At 44.9% G+C, this 8,713-nt stretch overlaps 1 protein-coding gene and 1 long non-coding RNA gene across 3 annotated transcripts in view; one reads left to right on the plus strand and one right to left on the minus strand.

Annotated features, from left to right (window-relative positions):
* LOC126995600 (uncharacterized) overlaps positions 1 to 8,713 on the plus strand; it is a 95,082-nt gene that overhangs the window by 70,171 nt on the left and 16,198 nt on the right. The window lies entirely within an intron of this gene.
* LOC126995599 (putative iroquois-class homeodomain protein irx-1) overlaps positions 1 to 8,713 on the minus strand; it is a 156,297-nt gene that overhangs the window by 12,603 nt on the left and 134,981 nt on the right. The window lies entirely within an intron of this gene.

Here is an 8,713-nt window from a genome sequence, read left to right on the forward strand (position 1 = left end):
AAAGAGTAACATCAGCAGGCGTAGCGGTCAGTGGAGCATAAGTAGTGATGACTGTTCAAAAGAGGAAACAGGAGTGATTGTAGAAGTATCACCAGCAGCAACAGAAACAGCAAACGTTACAAGAAGAGTTACATATTCTGAGAAAATTGTTAAAAAAAAAGAAAAAGTAACAACAGCAAGAGGAAGAACAAAAACAACAGAAGCAGCAAACAAACCTACATCAGGGGCATAAGCAAGAAGAGTTGTTTTGCTTTTTTGTGTGTGGTTTTCTTGGCTAAATTTGTTCACTCGTCCCACCTGGTTTCGTGCTTCAGGTAAAACGGGGGAAAGGTAAATGTGAAGGTGTGTGTGTTCATTCAAATAAGTGTCATGTTGTTGCTTGCGTCGCTTCAACTTTAGTTCTTCCAGAATGCTCTGTTTTTAATTCACTATAGCGACTCCTTTGTGCATGATTAACTTAGTTTGGTTTAAGTTGAGTACAAAGTTTCCAGAGATACCATTTATAAAAATCTATTGAGTGCATGTCTCGCTTGCTGTACGCCTTTTTCGATAATTATTCATTCCAGTGCTCCATGCTGAGCTAATCGAAAAAGCAGTTACATAGCTCCTAAACCTGCAGATCGGCTTACCGTAAACGTGTATTTGTTCCTGTGAGGGCTTAAAATTGCCGTACTTCTTGTATGCCGCGGCTAAGGAATCTTGCCGTTATTGAGGTTACACGTGTTATTTTCCTTAACCATACTACGCCACATATCCTGACTATGGAATGCGTCTCTTTATTGCAAACCACTTATAGGAAACACAAGCTGTTATCTCCGCTGCTAATGCTCCTGTGGTCACGGCAGGCATCGTAACTTTTAGCCTTAACTAACGAAGCGTGTTTCCTCCATTATAACTGTTTAATGGGGCCGAGGGATTCAGTGGGTATGGTGCTCGGTTAGTGGCCAGGAGGGTGGGAACATATTCGCTGCTCACGATGGCTTTTCAGTATGTGAAGGTGTGTGTTTCGGCACCGGCAGAAGTAAGTGTAGTTGAGAAGGTGAATTGTGAGGGTGTGGGTGGAATGAGGAGCATGAGGGTGTGGGTAGGTGACGGGAGTACTACTTGTAGCAACATCTCGGCCAGGCATCACAAATATTACGTCCCCACCATGTATACTGCTCTTCCCCTCAGTCATTTCCCTGAACTCAAAGTCAGCGTCCCAGTCAGTGGTAAAAGTATGTGCGCAGCGCGTTACGAGGGTGATTGTCTCTGGTATCGAGGCACACATTCCAAGTACTTTCTCTACTCGTGTTAAGGAGCTCTGGCTTAATCACGCTTGTTCGCTTGCTGGCAAAAACAGGCTCAGCTCACAAAAGGTACCTGAGCCTTCGAACTCCTGCTAATGATCTATAAATTTCTGCCCGGAATAGAGCCAAATCTATTCTCTGACTTAGCAATAACTTATCAATAGAAAATGTCAATATCTTGCCAACTCTAATTCTCCCAGAGACTTGGAATCTAGTAAAAAATATCTCCAACAATTTTACTTATTCATCTTTCCCACCTCTCCTTTTAACCACCTTCTCCTCCTCTAACGTTCCTCCTCTCTCTGTCATAAACACTATCTTCAGGGACCCTCGTTAACCCCGTGATGTATCTTCCTTCCTTCTACTCTTCCAGTCTTATGTATCCTAATGTATCGCCTTCTGTTCTTTGCTTATTCCTGTTCTTGTTCTTCACAGCAAACCCTCCACAACCACCTCCTCCTTCCTCCCACATTCCTCCCACACGTCCTCTCACACCTTTTCGTTCCTCAACTTCCCCGATACGAGTAACTTCCTCATTACCCTTATCTACCTCCTTCTCCTCCTCTTTCTTTTATCGTTCCTTCGTCTTCACCTTTCTCTCTACCTCCCACGCCTTCTCTTCCCTTCACCGGTCACCTTATCCTCCTCCTCCTCCTCCTCCTCCTCCTTCTCTTCTCATTCCTCCCTCCAGCTGACGATCAAGGCCTCGGAGGAAAGGGTAGCCACAAACACGATATGCCGGTGTTGTCGCCCGTGTCGCTATCGAGCAGGTATCGCTAAGTATCGCCAGGTATCGCCAGGTAAGGCTCTGCAGGTCGCGTCGCTATCGCCTGGCGGATCCCGAGGCGTGAGTTATCTGGGACATTAAGACGCCACTCTCCCCCTGCTCCAGGCTCACTCCGCTCTAACTTTTATGGCGTGTGTTTCTACTTTTTTTCTTATTCGTTTACTAATCTTTTTTCTTCTTCTTTTTCCTTCTTCCTTTTTGTCCGTCCATATTAATTCTTGTTTGGATTCTTCGTCTTTGTGTTTATGTTCACTGTGTTCGTTTACTTTTTCTTTTTTTCTTCTTTTACAGTGATATAATTCTTAGCAGATTACTTTTTCATCTTCTTTCGGTTTCGCTTGATTTGGCTTAGTTTATAATTGAAGAAGTGTCTGTGTGAATGTGGAGGGGTTGAACTAATACGATTATTTTTTTCTAAATGTATAATGGTCTCGGTGGGTACGAATACGTTTGTAAATGAATAGTAACATTGTGTTTAAATCTATTAGCAGGAGCAATATTTTTTTTAGCAAAGCAGGAGGCCAAAAACAAAAACGGAAATATGCAAAACTCTGCTTCTACAAAAATAAAGAGTAGGAGCTCAAAAGCATACTCAAATTATGTTAGGGACGTGTCTTGATACTCCCCGATTGAACGCGAAGACTACGGAAGACTACGGGAAATGAACAAGAGAAAACCGGAACACATACACGCAATAGGTCAAGTAGAGACGCAAGTGACACCCTTCCCTGCCACTCACTCCTCCACTCCACCTGTCGTGTCACCTTGCCCAGCGCCGCGCCGAGCCAGCCGCCCCCGCCGCCGCCCCCCCTGACATGATGGCTCCGTGTCGGGCGTTCGCGGCGTTATCTTTGGGACAACGGTTGGATCCTTCGATATCTTAGTCATTAAAGTAATTGGACACGAACTGCCCGACTGGTCCAGCGAGGAGACGCATGCAGGAATGGAGGGGGTGGAGAAAGGGAGAGAGAGAGTGGGAGAGGGAGGGAGAGAGAGGGAGGGGAGAGGAAGAGAGCGCTTGCGTCACTGAGCCATCGCCACTCCTCCACCTCTATAACTACTTTTCCCCTCCTTTTCTTTCTTTTCCTTTTATTTTCTTTCCCTCACATCCTTGGTCTTACGTCAATAAATTTATATACAGAGTGGGAAAGAATGTCGCGGCAGCTTTTTTTGTTGTTGTTGAAAAATAGGAAGTGTTTGTTGTCTTGATGGTGGCACGTCGATTGATGGTTTGTGTTAACGTCCGTTGTTATCGATCTTATGTATGGAATGAAGTGTTGTGTGTTTATATGTTTCGTTTTCATTATAAACAGGCGGCCAAGATATACATTACTATTCCCTTAAAGGTTTTGGTCATGCGTAAAAAACATACACCCAAAAAAAAAACAAGATAGGTATCACTTAGACCTTGTTTTTATATTTATGTTCCTGCTGCTGGTGTGGTGGAGTTTTGACCAATGAGATTGCTCCTCCTCCTCCTCCTCCTCTTCCTACCAGAACTACTACGGTACTACTACTACTACTACTACTACTACTACTTACACACACACACACACACACAGACGCAGCGCTATCACACACTTTCATCGCCACTACACAACGGTTCTCCTTTCACGGTACATCTTTTTCTCTTGTATAAAATCTTGAATAATAAAATATAAATCACCACGAACTCTACCACCACGATCACCATCACCCCCAACCACAGCTCCACCAACCACAGCACTACCCACCACAACAACCACTACCACCACCACCACCACCACCACCATACCCCCATCCTGAGACATAAACATCGGATGCCACCGTGTACATAGTCGGAGAATTACCTAATATATTGCCGCTATCTAAAGTGGATAATACTCGAATTCCAGACATTTTACGAGCTCCCCAACACCTCTGGCACGGCGGACTTGATATTGACTCTTAGCACCAGGAGGCCGTAAGGACGCGACTCGCTTCTCGGGGGCGCTTAGGAGTGGGGCAAAAATTCTAAACTACCGAAGTCAACTCTTTTTGAATGCTGCGGACGTATTGCGGGATTGTGTAGCGTCATTATGAAGGTTCTTGTAGGATTAAGAAGGCGATAGCGTGGCGTGGTGCGGAGAGAGAGAGAGAGAGAGAGAGAGAGAGAGAGAGAGAGAGAGAGAGAGAGAGAGAGAGAGAGAGATGATGGTAGGGGGAGTTAGGTTTATAGTGGTCAGCAGTGATGTGTTTCAGGGGAAGTTGATCATGCAGGTGTACAGGTGAGTAAGCGATTAAGGAAAGATGGGAATATTCACCTGAGAGAAAGATGGTTCAGATAGAGGAGGTGGTGGTGGTGTACGAAGTGGGGGAAAATGGTAGTGGTGATGGTTTTAGTTGCGTGTGGATAAGATGATGGTTTTGATAGGAGTGATTTTAGGGTTTACTGGTGGTGAACGTGGTGATGGTGGTACTGAGAAAGATGATAGGGGTGGTATTGGATATGTTCTTGGTGTTAATGAGTGTGAAGATGGTGGTGTTGGTGTTGATGGTGATGAGAATGATGGTAGCGACTGTTGTGTTTTGGATATGGTGATAGAGGTTGTGCTGGTGATGGAGATTGTGCAGATGGTGGTTGTTAGACTACAGTGTTGTTAGTTGAGGTGGTTTATGGAATAACGGTAATGGTGTGGTAAGTTATGGTGGTATTGGAGGAGCTGGTGTAGGAAGTAGTGATAACAGTGATGGTGGTGTAGATGGGGGCTGTGGATTGGTGGTGGTGGATGTAGTGGTGCTGATGTATAGATGGTGGTTGAGGTAGTGATTGTGGTAGTGGTGTCAGTGGTGTAGGAGATAGTGGTGGTGGTGATAGTGGTGGTGGTGATAGTGGTATAGGTGGTGGCTTTGGTAGTGGTGGTGGTGTTAGTGGTGTAGGAGATAGTGGTGGTGGTGGTGATAGTGGTGTAGGTGGTCGCTTTGGTAGTGGTGGTGGTGTTAGTGGTGGTGGAGGTGGTGGTCACAGTAGCGAGGTCGGCGGGAGTGTTGGTAAGTGGAGACTCGTGTTTCTTCGTAGTGACACTTGTCCAGATACCTGCCTTATCCTACCACACCTGACCCCCCCCCCACATCACCTGACCCCCCCCACATCACCTGGACCCCCCCCCCACATCACCTGACCCCTCCCCCCACATCACCTGACCCCCCCCCCCCCCACACATCACCTGACCCCCCTCTCCTGACCCCCATCCTCTTGCCCCCCCTCTCTTGGACCCCTCCCCCCCCCTCTCTTCACCTCCTGTCTGTCACTCCCTTAACCCCTTCCTTCCACCGCTTCTCTCCCTACATATATTCACTCTTCAGCACCCTTCTTTTCACTTCTTTCCTCCCTTCACTCCTTCCCTAAAACCCCTTTCCATTCCTTCATTCCCCTGTTTCAATCCTTCACCTGTACCCTTTTCACCTCCCTGCCAAACCCTTGACCCTCTACCTCCATGTTAACCCTTTTCTGCCAGCTCCAACACCTTCCCTTTTCCCTCTCACTGTCCCCCCGGCCTACCCCCTGTCATTCCCTGTCTGTCATCCCTTTAACCCTGTCACTACCCCTGCCACACCTTCACCCCCATCACCCCTTCATCTGCCGTCTCATGTCTCCTCCCTAACTCACCTTTACCATCACCTTTGTTGCCTCCACTTCATCTCCCTATCTCTGTAACAATCCATTCTTTACCCTCACCCAGCCTCCGCCTTCCTCCATCTCTTTAACACGACTCTCACCACCTTTTTACACTCCTTGCGCCCCTCCAGACTCTGACTCTTCATGCTGTAGGTCTGTCTCCTGTGTCACCGCCTTAAGCATGCAATATGTTACCTCAGTCCATCGAAGTATTACTGTGATGGCCCTTGTTTTTGTTTATTGTTTCAGTTGTGTCGCCATTAGGACAATAGTTTGTTTCAGATTAGGGTTAGATTTATGAGAATGTAATAATAGGAACAACGATAACTTTACAGGAATACTAAGAAAAGACCTGCGCGACAAAACATTGGACGCTGTAGAAAGAAGAAAGTTTGCAGTTTATCGTAGTTCTCGAAAGTAATATTGCTGAGAAGTTTCCTTGTTCGGTGCTCCTTCTTCTTTTGCGTTTATATGTAAGTTATCATCGATTACAAAGTCTTATACGTTGTTATTTTTGTCACTACAGTTCCAACTCCGGTCCGGGCAGCTCAATTCTTTTCAGTTCAAAGTTGTTATTATTACCGGCAGTCACTAGGACACACGCAGTATTGAAAAACTTGTCACGCGTCACGCTAGAAAAAGACAAAGGCGGAATTAAAAACAAGACAAGACGGCTATAGTAGTGATGTTAGTGGATAAAGGTGCGGTGAAAATAGTGACCAACCACCACACGTCACACACACATACAAACACTTCCTTTCTTTTCCCTCTGCTGTCTGTCCGTCCCTTCCTTCCTCTCTTTAAACACTTGTACTTTTCTTCCTTCTCCTTTTTTCCTTTATTCTTCCTTCTTCCCTCTTTCCTTTTTTCTTTCTCCTCTCTTTCTCTCTCTTTCTCTCGCCCTCTCTCTCTCTCTCTTCTCTCTCTCTCTCTCTCTCTCTCTCTCTCTCTCTCTCTCTCTCTCTCTCTCTCTCTCTCTCTCTCTCTCTCTCTCTCTCTCTCTCTCTCTCTCTCTCTCTCTCTCTCTCTCTCTCTCTCTCTCTCTCTCTCTCTCTCTCTCTCTCTCTCTCTCTCTCTCTCTCTCTCTCTCTCTCTCTCTCTCTCTCTCTCTCTCTCTCTCTCTCTCTCTCTCTCTCTCTCTCTCTCTCTCTCTCTCTCTCTCTCTCTCTCTCTCTCTCTCTTTAAATCTCTCTCTCTCTCTCTCTCTCTCTCTCTCTCTCTCTCTCTCTCTCTCTCTCTCTCTCTCTCTCTCTCTCTCTCTCTCTCTCTCAAAATACAACAATACATCTGAATCCATCTCTTCCCACCATCTCCCTACCTTGAACAATCGTGTAATCTTATCACTCATTCGCCGTAATACTTTTATCTCAACAGCTGATAAAGTCGAGTTAGATGAAGAAACATTAAACCCACCCTCTTCACACCTCTCTCTTCGGTATGATCCTTCTAATCCACCGTGACTCGCGTAGTGTCCGAATTACATCAAGAGAACAGGAGAGATAAAAGACAGTGGTAGATAAGATGATGGAGAGTAATCCGTCATAATCCATCCACTCATTTATCACTTTCTCTTGTGTGTTTTCTTGTTCATCCCTTCCGTCACACACGTACACACAAGGTAGCGTTTAAATTACCGTAAGACACAAGGAAAATCGAAAAAAAACCTAGATGTGATTTTTAAGTTCACCATCACAACTCCCACCTTTAATCTTCCCCTTTTATCCCTTTTTTTTTTTACACACTCAACGACTATGTATTTGCCACAGGCCTCCAAATAAGGTGTCAAACTACCGTAAAACACACACACAAAAACAACTAAAGAATCGAACTCAAGAAACCCATCTCAACTCCCTCTCCCTCCCTCTCTCTCTCCCTTCCTCCTCTTTTATTCTCTCCCCCACTCCAGAATGTTTGCCAGGCCTCGAAAGGTGTTTAATTAGCGTCACTGAGGAGCTAATTTAGGGCACTGCAGGTAACCGCAAGGCCGATAGGGGGCGCGAAGGTGCAAGTCACTCAGCTCTGGCGAGAGAGAGAGAGAGAGAGAGAGAGAGAGAGAGAGAGAGAGAGAGAGAGAGAGAGAGAGAGAGAGAGAGAGAGAGAGAGAATGTGTGTGCACCTCTCGTTTGGTAAAGGTAAACCGTATGGAAAACTTGATTGTACCGTAGCGAGGACCGTACCGTTTTGTGGCCCCGCCCCTCGCCCGCCGCCGCCCGCCGCCGCCCACCAACCTGACTCACCTAAGTGGCTGCGTCCTTACCTGAGCCCTTCTGTCATATGTTTTCTTGTTCCTACTCACATAGATATAGGTTCATGCGTTTGCTATGTTTCCTAGTGCAACTTACATTCAATTTTCTGTACCATATCTTCCTTCCTATTTTCATATATATATTTCTCCACATTTTTCTATTCAAAACTAACTCTTTTGACATCTTCTACTTTTTTTTTTTTTTGGGGGGGGGGGTAGCGTTTTACAGGCTCTTATAGTTTGTTGTACCCGTGGCCCATTTTGGTCGTAGAAACATATATAACATTCATTATCCTTTTATACCAGCTAATATTCAATATGTTGCTCCCTAGTTGTTTCAGATCTGCCTCATCTTTTCTCTCCAAAGAGTTATTCTAACATATTTACCATGCAAAGAGAGAAATATAAGAAAGAAGAGAGCAAAATAGTGATTAAAAGTAATAATAAAAAATCATTCAGCGCCAAAACATGCCAATTTGACTACTATAAATAGCTGATCTTCAAGTTTTGTAATAGTTGATATTACAGGAATTTAATGTCTAGTTTTGAAAACGCACTTGACTAAAACTCTTTGTTCACTAACCTGTCAATATCAGCCTTTTAAACACAAGTAAACTATAACTATGAACGGAACCAGTACTCTAAGTTTGTAAAAATAATGTTATCTATATTAACAGCAGTCAACTATCTAACTAGAATATTATTGAAATATGTAAAAGTAACGATTTCAGTCCCTACTCTAAATATGTAATATA

Source organism: Eriocheir sinensis, chromosome 8, assembly GCF_024679095.1.
Source record: "Eriocheir sinensis breed Jianghai 21 chromosome 8, ASM2467909v1, whole genome shotgun sequence".
Lineage (NCBI taxonomy): Eukaryota > Metazoa > Arthropoda > Malacostraca > Decapoda > Varunidae > Eriocheir > Eriocheir sinensis.